The sequence below is a fragment of the Bactrocera tryoni genome, chromosome 4, assembly GCF_016617805.1.
Source record: "Bactrocera tryoni isolate S06 chromosome 4, CSIRO_BtryS06_freeze2, whole genome shotgun sequence".
Classification (NCBI taxonomy): Eukaryota; Metazoa; Arthropoda; class Insecta; order Diptera; family Tephritidae; genus Bactrocera; species Bactrocera tryoni.
The window spans coordinates 24,989,735-25,001,746 of NC_052502.1; the positions used below are offsets into that span (position 1 = coordinate 24,989,735).

A 12,012-nucleotide genomic window follows, 5' to 3' on the forward strand; every position below is an offset into this window, starting at 1 on the left:
CAGTTGTTTGCGGCAGATAAAGAATTCTTTGAAATCAAATGTTTTATAGTGCTATTTCATAACATTTTATCCCACACTCGAAGCCTTTTAATTGGTTTGAAATATTTTCTCATTTATGAAGATTTTAACTAATTTAATAAAAAAACAAAAAAGAAGAAGGGAAAGAAACTATAACTTGCGCCGAAGCTTTAATACCCTTCAAAGGAACGTTTCTTATAGCTAAAAAAGTTATATACCAGGTGTACCGGTATGAAATTAGCGTTTTTTTGTGAAAATAAAATTAATTTTGAACAAAAAAGTAAAAAAAAAAAACACAATTGTTCAAAGTATTGACCGTTGCTTTCTGCACATTTTGACTACCTTTCTGAGAATTTGTGGTTACCATGTCAATAAAAATGCTTGTCTTTTGAAGCAAACAAATCAAACACCAAATTTTCAACTTCTACGTGGGAATCGAAGTGTTGCTCAGCAAATGGGTGTGCCATCGATGAAAACAAGTGGTAATCGAAAGAGGCCAAGTCTGGTGAAGACGGTGGATCCCAGCCAAGTACTTTGATTGCAACCTGAACCGATTTGGCTTTGTGTACAGGTGCATTGTCATGCAACAAAATGACTTTGCCCCGTCTTCTGGCCCATTCTGGTCGCTTTGCGATCAACTCAAAGCTCAAATTGATCATTTGTTGTCTGAAGTGATTTGTGTCAGCGTTAGATGGCAACCCAGTGCCGTGTTGCAATGCACACAGCGAATATTGAGTTGGTACAAGGCAGCTAGACGAGACAGTCGACACAAGCGCGCGTCGAAATATTTCAATTCTATTTATAATATTCTTTTACCCCTCTTTTTACAATATATTTAATACACCGGTATCAACGGTCCACCTACTTTGTTTTTATTGACATTCGTATTAACATTTTCACTAGAAATCCAGAGCATTGCTTTCCTAACGAATCTTTTTTAAACACTTTGTATCTTTCCCATGGCTTTCAAGCGGTCTAAAATTGTTTGTTGTGCAACATTCAACATGGCAGCCATTTGCTTTTGACTCAAAATATCATATTCATCCCATATTGTTTACAGTTCGGCGTCTTCAAACTTTTTTGATGGATAGCCACGTTCTTTATTTCTTCCATCAAAATCATTGTCTCTGAACCGTTGAAACCATTTTTTGCATAATGTTTCTGATAGAGCTTGATGACCATATACCGCGACAAGCATTCGGTGCGACTCTGCAACACTTTTCTATTGAGATAAAAATAGTCTGCTTAAAAAACAAATTTTTCAAGCAAAATCAGAGCTAACTTCGAGATGATTCAGGTTGTTTTATGAAGTTTTGAGAACATTTGCGAAACCATAATTCCGGGTGAACTCCAATAATATCGACTACGGCTGTTGCATTAAAAGCAATGCAACAATAAACAGCGTGAGAAAGAAACAATTTTACCGGCGATTTATTTCTCCGGCCGTTTGTAATAATATTTTCAATGAAAAATTTCTCGACACATGTTAGGACATTATTTTTAACACAAGATATATAACATATGTATATGGTTGTCATCAAAAGGGGGGTCTGTCATTCGAAGCTGTTGTTTAGTTTTCATTGAGAGCGATTTTTTACGTGGCGGGTCCCAAACCCAACGCACACGCTGGGGAGAGATAGTTCGCCTTCTCACTTTAGCTCGCCTTCAAACGGATTTTATTTGGCTACCCAGAGGACACTTGGTCTAAGACCGGAAGTCGTGAGCTGCTTGAGCTATATGTAAAAGAATCGTTTCTGGCCACTCCCAAGTGAATGGCGCTTAGAGAACTTTCCTCACTTGCGTGAACTTCTACACTTGACTCCATCCTTCACATCAAGATATAACATATATTACGCAGAGAAATGTTAAAGTCTTTTAGAAACGGATACTAAGTGCTTGAGTAAGAGATGGATATTTATTGCTTCCATAAAGGAAAAACGGCTCTTCAGCCATAATTCTAGGAAAAGGTTAACTGAGTTTCTTTACATTATGGGCTTACAAGGGATGTTCTTTGGTCACTTAAGCAAAGTTGTTATACCAAAAATGGTCTGGGAAATGAAAGAAGTTCAAAAATATGAACTTAGTTGCCGTTCATAATTTAATAATATAAGTTAAATGTCTGCCGTCTGCGAGGTGGAAACCAACTTATATCTAAACAAGCATTCTCATTCCCACAAACGATTAGTAGAATATTTTTTGCTACCAGAAAAACAAGACTCTATCAGTGAGATCACATTATTTCCGATATCGTCTTACTGTTACTACGTAAATTGACGATCTATTTAGCAGAGTTAGAATAATCCGATTAAGGAACACAACTTTGCCGAAATCGTGCCTTCAAGTTATGTCATCTCTTACCCAAAAATTGCCAAAATCGGATTATATATGTTGAAGTTCCCAGATACCTGTGAACCTAAGCCAAGTTGTTTTTATTGAAAACTTCGATATATGGGTCTTCCTACTATTGCAAATCAGAGAAGATATTTTCCCAGTAATAAAATTTCTTTCTCAAAAATGGTCTAAGTCAGGTTTATACTTTCCCTAACTTATATACATATGTATATTTAATTCAATATGAAGATCTTCAAACTCTCAGAATACTTTATACCATATCAATCGGTCATTTTGTGAGCTATCCTAATGAAACTCGGAGGTAATTTGTATCTAATTATATAATTCTTCTTCTAGCCCTAATTATAAAATCTCAGTTAGAAAATATTTACATCTTTACATTACTTATTGTAAAAATTTTCTAACTTCCTGTTGACCTTAAACCATTTGAAATAAATTGCTTCGGCAAAGATAACAGTAAGATGTGCTGAGGGATGTATTCCTAAAATTTGCATTGCCATGCCAATTTAACTCGAAGAGCAGGACCTTACCTTTCTGAGAACTCGAAATATACCTAACGTTCTTCAATAGTTGTCGAATGATCTCATTTTCATAAAGGGCTGGAATAATTGTTGAAATCGTTAGGTTCATTTTTGCCATGAAATCCTTTCGCTGGGAATAAAATAAATATTCAAAAGAGGCTTTGTACTTTTATAGATCTTTGTATAAATCGAAAAGCGGCAAAGCAAAGTTTGTCCAAATATCCACGCAGAGCTGTCGATAACAGCTTATTATGAATTGATATACAGTCTTAACCAACTTCTTTTCAGCATTGATCATATCATCCTTGAGAAGACGATAAAGCTGAAAATTTATTATTTGTTTTTCAACATCTTTTGTTGTTATTGCATTTGTAGTTACGATTCCGAATATAAATTTAAGGTGTATAAAAGTTTAGTAATGACCAAATTGACTTCTATCGGTGCATACTTGTTTATTTGTCCACTCAAGGTATTATACATTTTATTAAAATTTTATTGCTATTATCTCACCAAACATAATGTCACGTAATTGAAGTTAAATTTCACTCATTACGCTTAATTAGCTAGCGCAATTAAGTACAATAGTACTCGTTTTCGTCACAGCGGTACACACACTCACATACGAGCACATAATTAGACGCTTCAAATGTCTTTTCAAGTCTTTTCGGATATTTTACATTTCTGATTGTTGCGAAACGTGTTTACACCTTTTACAACACGAAATCGAGAAAAGCAAAAACCCAAAAAAAGTATGAGAAAATCTTGAGAAACACAACTCGTCATTGTCACAAGACCAATTTCATTTGATGGACAAGTAAATTGAGTTAATTTAACGGTGTTACGAAACAAATAGACAAAAGCCAGAGCTGCACATAAAATACATAGGGAATCAGACGGTGCTCAGCAAGTGACTTGTTGCTTAATACACTCGCACACACACACCCATAATGTCCGAGTTATTTCCGCCTGCGCATGGGCATATGGGTGTGCCGCAGCGCTTATCTAAGCCTGGCTGATCTCGCATGGCCAAGTCAGTCGGCGCGTTCTGCTGCCAATCAATTTGTCTGTATATATGTTTGGCCGACAAATGCTCATGTAAACAATGGTGGTTCATAGCTTTATTGTTATTGTTATAATTGCATGTCGCTTGCGAAGTGTCGCCGTGGGGAAAGTGTGCAGAATACTTGAGACGCTTGAGACGGCAAATGAATGGTGGAAAACACCCGCACAGTGAGCAAACTGATCGATTGCAATGTTGCGTGTCAGACAATGTGCGACAATAATTTATGTCTGCTTACCACATTTATGTTTGCCAAATGCGACAAGTTGCAGCCCGCGGTGTCAGCTATTGAAATCAGTATTGAAAATGTGTCAAATCAGAAATGGAGCAATAAATAATAAATTGTTATGAAACAATAAATGGTATGAGGTGGCAATATATTGTGGTAGCCCTCGTAATAGCGTGATGTTTAAATAACATATATATATATGACAATATATTTCCTACTTCTTGCCACACGAAATGAAGGAATGAGTGTTAAAAATAAAATTATATATGTTTATACCCTGTACAGGGTATATTAAGATAACGACGATAAGATACAGCCCTGCCATAAGTTCTGTTACAAGTTCAGACCATTATAAAAATGAAACTATAGTACAATAATAATGTAAATAGCCCATAATATATAATACTTTATAATATATAATATTATTTAATATATAATACTATAAAAATAAATTATTTCATATTGGTATTAATGAGGCTGCTCGAAGCAAAGATTTTTTTGAGACCATATAAATTTCGAGTTTAACGTCTTTTCTTGTTTTTATAACTTTTTATTCATACAATTTCCTAGTCTTGCCAATGCGGGACAAGTGCACAAGAGATGCTCCATTGTTTCATTGGTGCCCTGCTCTAGGCATTTACTGCAGTCTTTTCAGTTAGTTAGTTTACTACAGTCTCTTCTATCGAGTGCCAATAGGAATTTTGTGTACTTCCGTTCTACCGTTTTGAACAGGATTTTTGCAGTTTTGTACCCAGTTGTAGCTCGTTCCATCGGGTTTTAATTTTCTTCACCAAGCTTCTGTCGAGATCGTCGTATAGATAATACAAGAGTTTTCCTATGTTGATCACGTTTTCGGATGTTAGCAGTACACCATTCTTTGCAATCTCGTCCACTATCTCATTGCCCTCATTGCCTTTGTGGCCTGGCACTCAGTAGAAGTGAAGTTGCTTACTTCTGACTTCCCAAGACCCTTCTGACCGATATGCCTTGATTTCTGCTTGACTGTCTACGTATTAGAGGCCAGATCTGCGGCTTTCGCAATAGCAAAGACCTTAGCTTGAAATATACTGCAGTGGTCCGGCAACTTAAAAGGTTGCCTTATGCCTTGCTCTGGACAGTATATTCCGGCACTAACCATGCACCATTTTCGAGTCCTTAGTATAGATGTTTGGAATGTTGCGCGAAGGTAACATACCATTTCGCCAGCCATCTTTTTCTATGCTTACTTTGAACCTTCTTTCCCAGTTGAAAAGTGGAATCGTGTAGTCGGTGTTTACGCAACCGCCATTACCGACTGATTTGTGCTCGAAGGTTCTACATGTAAATTCTCCTGCAGCCAGTGGTTCTTATAATTTCTGTAAACATGTGGCTAATGGCGAAGAATTCCTGCAATTCAGATTTTAACTGGGCTAAATTGTTTCTTCCTTCAAAATGTTGTCTAGTTAAATTAAAAGGGATTACTTTACCATCCAAATTATTGCAACAAAAACAGCAAAAGTAGAAAAATAAAACATTAAAACATAGGAAGTGAGTGATTAGCTAAATTTCAATTGCAAGTACAACTTACCACAATATATATTACATTATTTATACTTTTTTGTTATTTTTACTATATAAAAAGTACTTCCTGATTTTTATTATGTCTAATTAGCGATTAAAACAAATTTAAGTGTCGGCCGGTGTTTTCGTCGCACTTGTTTACAATTTAAACACATTCACTCGTACTCGTATTTCATTACTAGCGGTTAGTGCTTTACTAAGTAAATACCCGTAACAACATTACGCAACTTAACTGCCAAAAAACTGCGAGAAATTTTTCCTTCACGCAAATTTATACGTACATATAGACAAACTTTCATGTTCGCATATACATATGTATGTAATTACGAGTATCCTCAAATATATATAGGAGTGGTATATTGGTTCTTCACCAAAAAAAACGTTTTCTAATATAAAAAATTCGTCCACGCTTTTAATATGAGATTCAGAATAAATAAATAAAACGCATATTTTTTTTAGAAATAACACTGGTTGCAAATCCGATGCTATTGACTTTTTATATCTCATTTTGGTTAATTTTGTTAAAACTGAAAATGATAGTAAACGTTTTCTAGCGTATTATAGCCGAGGAGTGTAGGGGTCAAACCACCACAATTTTCAAGAATGACAAAAATAGATTTCCGTGAAGGAAATTTTCAAATATCCACAAACCTCTTAGTAAATCAATCGCAAATTTTTCCTTCAGATTTGTTGAGTGTTTCGTACTTCATGCCTTAAGTTGCTAACATAATTACTACTACCTAGTTCCTTGATCCATTGGTGCTACTTGACTTGATGAAAGCAAAGCTTTTTATATTTTTTGCATCTCAAGTATTATTAAATATTTTCTGTCCTGGAATCTCCATAGTTATATCTTTCAAATTGAAAGTGTAATGAATAGCACCTGTTAGAAGACGCCAAGATAAAAGGGAAGTTTTCTGTGATACCCTCATTATCGGATGAAAAGCAAAGATAAATATTATGTTCAAAACTCTCTTTTAGGTTATTTTCCCTTCTCATATTAGTGAACTTCATCGACGGTCTTTTGCGAGTATATGAACAAAACTTTTAACTTCATGTTCTCTTTTGGAAGATTTTTATCCCTGTAACTCTCCTATATTCATGTTCCCCGTTTGGAGTTTCTCAACCTATATGTCTTTTTTTAAAGAATGCCGTTGTGACAATTTTTTCTTCGACCGTAAAAATAGTATCTTCTAATTTATAAATTTTTTAAGTTTCGTATACGAGGAGAAGACCGGAATCTTTGAAGCAGACCTTTGTTTACCGATAATGTCGTGTAACTCGAAAAAAATTAAATTTTCAAATAATTTACTCTGTTTTCTAAGAATATACTATATAAAACAATGCCAATGAGACAAAGAACCATTCGAGGAAATGAAAATATTGCTGCCGTTTAAGCAAGTGTTACTGAAGACCGCAATTTGTCGATTCCAAGACGTTCTCAAGAATTGGAACTGGCTCAAACTACAACCTTTCGGATTTTGAAAAAGGATTGTGAAACCATTGGACCAGCCTGAACGTCTTGAATTTGCTGATTTCGCCTTGGAACAATTTGAAAACAATAACGATTTTTTTTAACTCAGCTTCTCCGATGAGGCTCACTTTTATCTGAGTGTTGCGGTAAATAAACAAAACTGTCATTTCTGGTTCGAAAAAATATCTTCAAGAAATAGCAAATTTGGAGAAATTATTTGGACTTGAATCAGAACAAAATTGTTCTCACTCGGTATAGATCGATGATAACCAACTTTTTATTGCCGCAATTGGAAGAAGTTGATCTTGACAACATCTGATTCCAATAAGATGGGGCTATGTGCCACACTGCGCGGATAAACAACCGATTTATTGCGAGAAAAGTTTGGGGATTCGGTTATTTCAATAAATTGTGTTATTGAATAGTCTCCCAGAAGTTGTGATTAAACATTAGACTACTTTTTGTGGGGTTATTTGAAGTCATTGGTCTTTAGCAATAAATCAGATTCTCTTCAAGTCAATATTGAACGAAGTATTCATGGCATACGACTTGATTTAGTGGAAAAAGCAAGCGAAAATTGGGTTCATCGAATTCGTGCGTGCAAGAGAAGTCGTGGAGGCCATTTAAATGATATCATAATGTTATATTCAGAACTTAATTGTTTCGATTTCATTTTTTTTTTATCATATCACTTTTATTTCAAACCCCTGTATTTGCAAAGGGTATTATAGCTAAGTCTTTTTTCTTGATCTTGTAATAGAACCAATAAAATTGGAACATGTTCGTAGAAAAAGCTTGTTTTCATGAATTACATTCGATCGCCGATGAATTGAAAATTTATTTAAGTGATTTTAATTTTATGGAACACCATATTGAATTTGTTTATTTTTGAAATATTAGACCATTTTGGAAAAAAGATCAAAGACTTTCAAATAAATTATAATATTTGGAGAAAAGTTTGAAATAATTAATTTTTATTATCCTAAATCCAGTATCCAGAATTATTTCGAAAGCAGCCCATTAATGCATCATACATTTAGCAATATTTCCGCAACATAAACAATTCAGAATATGAGTAAATCCATAGAAAATATTTCAAAGCAAAAGTTTTAGTCCAAAAACTACATATTTCGTCACATAAACATAAATACATACAAACACATGTGCACTCAAATGTAAAAACCTCGCGCATGCGCAAAAGTCATCGTCACACAGTTAAGTGTTTTTGCGAGTTTTTTCGAGGACGAACTTATGTTTTACGACATGCTGCTGGTTGATTTTTATAGGCTTCCGCGCTGTTGCCTAATTGCCACACCAGACAGACATACCTACTTTGTACGCGAGCTGGTTGATTCGAGTGCTTGCAACATTTTACGACTTTGTCAACAACTCCAACGCAGAATTACTGCTTCAGCGAAAATCAAGCTAATTTTAATGTACACTTTAGCACCTGCATTTCCACACACTCAAACATACTAGGCACGTCTACATATGTATGTATGCGCCTGCGCTGATTTGGCGATTGCGCAGTGTTCATCTGTTGGCCAACCTCCTTTTCGCTGTGATTTATTTGCATTTATTTGACTGTGTCAACTTTCAAGGCGACACAAGCAATGAGGAACGCGCCGGCGCCGCCACTTTGGTCTCCCCACTTGAACAACTCTTAATAGTCTAAAGTGTATTTTTGTCTCTAGTGCGTGTGTGGGTATGCGTGAGTGGCACTGCAATTGATTGCAACTGAAGTGGGCAGGTGGGCGTAAATGGCTCTTTTAATTTGACTTTCTTACTTTTGCGCCTCTCGGCCGTTTACACACGCCAATTGATTGCCACACAAATGCGCCATTTGTCTTTTTCAACCACAACGGTGTGTTGCAGTTTTCAAAAAGCACGATTTTGGGCTAAGCCGTTATGTGCCTTATATGTATAAGCAATAAATATTTGAAAGAACTTATTTCTTTCGAATACTATTTTTGATTTCCTTTTATGTTTGTATATATGGGTATAGGTCTTTATGCCAGCATAAAATAAATGAGATATACTTAAAATTAAATATAATTAAGGTTATAAAAAATTTAAATGATTGCTTGTGTAAGGTACATTCTTATTACCATCGCATTATTTTCTAAATAAATTTTAGCAAACGTTTTTAATTTGATCTCAAACTTAGCGGTGAAGTCATAATAATCATGATTTTTTGTTGGTTTATGCAATGCCTACAAGTCTTAGAAAAACTTATGCAAAATAAATTTCATTTACCTACCAACACGACTTCTGTAGGAGGAATTTGTGTACACCACTGAGAAGAGCTCACTTTATCGCCTCAATATGTGGATATAACGTAAGTCAAGCCATACTTTCTGTAATGCACCACAGTTTACAACCCTATGGGTTGCAGTCTGGACTACGAGCTGGGCAATCATCCTTTGATATGAAGACCGGAACGTTGTTTTAGAGCCACAGTTGCCTTGCCCGCGACTTGCTATTGAACTTTCCAAATTTTCACACTTTTCTCTCAAAATGGACGTTGGTAACGCCAACGTGACACACTCCTAACCATAATAGATGCGGGATTTTGGCCTAAATGAGCCCTTGGAATGAATTCGGATGTTTCTCCGGATGACCGAGTATAGGTTAGGTTAAGTTAGGTTAGATGGCTGATCAGAGATCGCACGTGGACTAATGTAGTCCTTTGTGAAGCCATTGAAAATAGAACTCCCGTGTTCGGACTTAAAGATCGTCAAACCGCTTAGTAGCCAATACAAATTTGCAAAGGCGCTTAATTTCTACTCCCGCCAGATCGGTGGGATGTCTGAAGGTATGTGCCCCCAAGTGTCTAAGTCTTGATCTCCCAAAAGCAGGGCAGTCAAGAAGGAAGTGCTGGCTAGTTTCTACCGCATCTTCTTCCAAGCAGCTTCTGCATGCGGCGGCCTGTAAAATTCCGAGTACCGAGTATACTCGCTACTATTTTGTTTATTAAACAATATATATAATATAAAATTTATTTAGAAAGATCACTACCGCATTTTGGAATACTTCTGCTCCACCACTCTACAAGCTTTTACAAATCAAAAACCACTATATAAATATTCTACCACAATCAAACGATTTTAGACAAGAGTTGATGCATTTTTTTATCTTCGCCAAAGCACTTTTTCCAATTTTCTCAATCATGTGAATTTATTAAAATGTCAGTGGAGGTTAGTGTTTCGTATATCAAGCTCTTTACCCGAATAAATAGCATTAATTTCTATCTAATCGTGATTGTACGAATATCAGCAATACCCATAATATCAAACTACGAATTTACTTATTTATCGAAACACCGGTCCTCTACAAGATATTTTATGAATCCAGCTTATTCTGCCAGCGTAAACACCACCAACAATGTCAGCCTGGAAATCCAACGCAGGATAACTCTCGCCAACAGGTGCTACTTCGGACTGAGTTGATTGACGAACAAAAACCAAACACTATAAGTCACTCATAATTCCCGTCCTTCTATATGGTGCAGAGGCTTGGACGATGACAACAACAGATGAGTGGACGTTACGAGTTTTCGAGAGAAAAGTTCTGCGAAAGATTTATGGTTCTTTGCGCGTTGGCCACGGCGACTATCGCATTCGATGGAATGATGGGCTGTATGAGAAATATGACGACATTGACATAGCTCAGCGAATTTAAAACAGCGGCTACTCTGGCTAGGTCATGTTTTCCGAATGGACGAAAACACTCCAGCTCTGAAAGTATTCGACGCAGTACCCACCGGGGAAAGCAGAGGAAGAGAAAGACCTCCACTCCATTGGAAGAACCAGGTGGAGAAGGACCTGGCTACGCTTGGAATAGCCAGTTGGCGCCACGTAGCGAAAAGAAGAAACGACTGTTGCTCTGTTGTTAACTCGGCTATAATCGCGTAAGCGGTGTCTACGCCAATTAAGAAGAAGAAGAAGCTTATTCTGCATAAGTCGCCACAATCGTCTGCTAATGTTATAATTTACGCTTTTCAAGTTATTATAATATACATTTCTTTCAATCTTAGATGAAAAGGTGCAGAACCTTCGATTAAGATTTCAGAAATGAAAGACTTCACAAAACATGAAATACATATTACATCATATTCTTCAGTTATAATGGATAGGAATTCCCGATAGCTGAGGTTGGTGACGTTTCTTTAACACCTTAAATTAGTGCATAAAGGTTTCAGTTCTCTGTTCGGCACAGTACCACCATGCATACCTCTCCATCCTGAGGACCTGCTTTCGATGCCTGTTCCAACAAAGAAAAAATTTCTACTAGCGGTCTCTCTCAACAGGCAATGACATGTTTTAGATTGTATTGTTGTCACATACCCTCTTTTAAAACCTCTACTAGCCATTGGGAGTCCCCAGAGGTACCTGCAAGCCTGTAATAGAATTTAGAAACATACCAGAGGAACATAAAAAAGTTAAATTTGATTAATAAAGCGGAATGCGGCACAGACAACAACGTACACCTTTTGATTGGGCAAAAATATTTTGTTTTTGTATGTCTGACTGCAATTTTTCTGCAGAAAAGTATAGAAATTGTTTGCTCGCATTTCTGCAATTTAAACACTTTGGGGAAAATCTCAAAATACCTATTTCGCAGGTTGCCTTTTATTTTTCGTGATTTGTCAACACCAGTGCTGCATTCTGGAAACTGACAATTTTTTTCATAAAGTTTGACATATTTGATGGAGTGCATACTCAGAACGTTTCGACATACGACCGCTATTTGTGTTTTTTACAGTAACTTAAAATATTCATCTCGGCTAAAAATGGAA

General features: G+C 36.1%; 1 protein-coding gene across 4 annotated transcripts in view; it reads left to right on the forward strand.

Moving 5' to 3' along the window:
• LOC120775723 (myb-like protein P) overlaps positions 1-12,012 on the forward strand; it is a 175,373-nt gene that overhangs the window by 142,078 nt on the left and 21,283 nt on the right. The gene's annotated exons all lie outside the window — the stretch shown is intronic.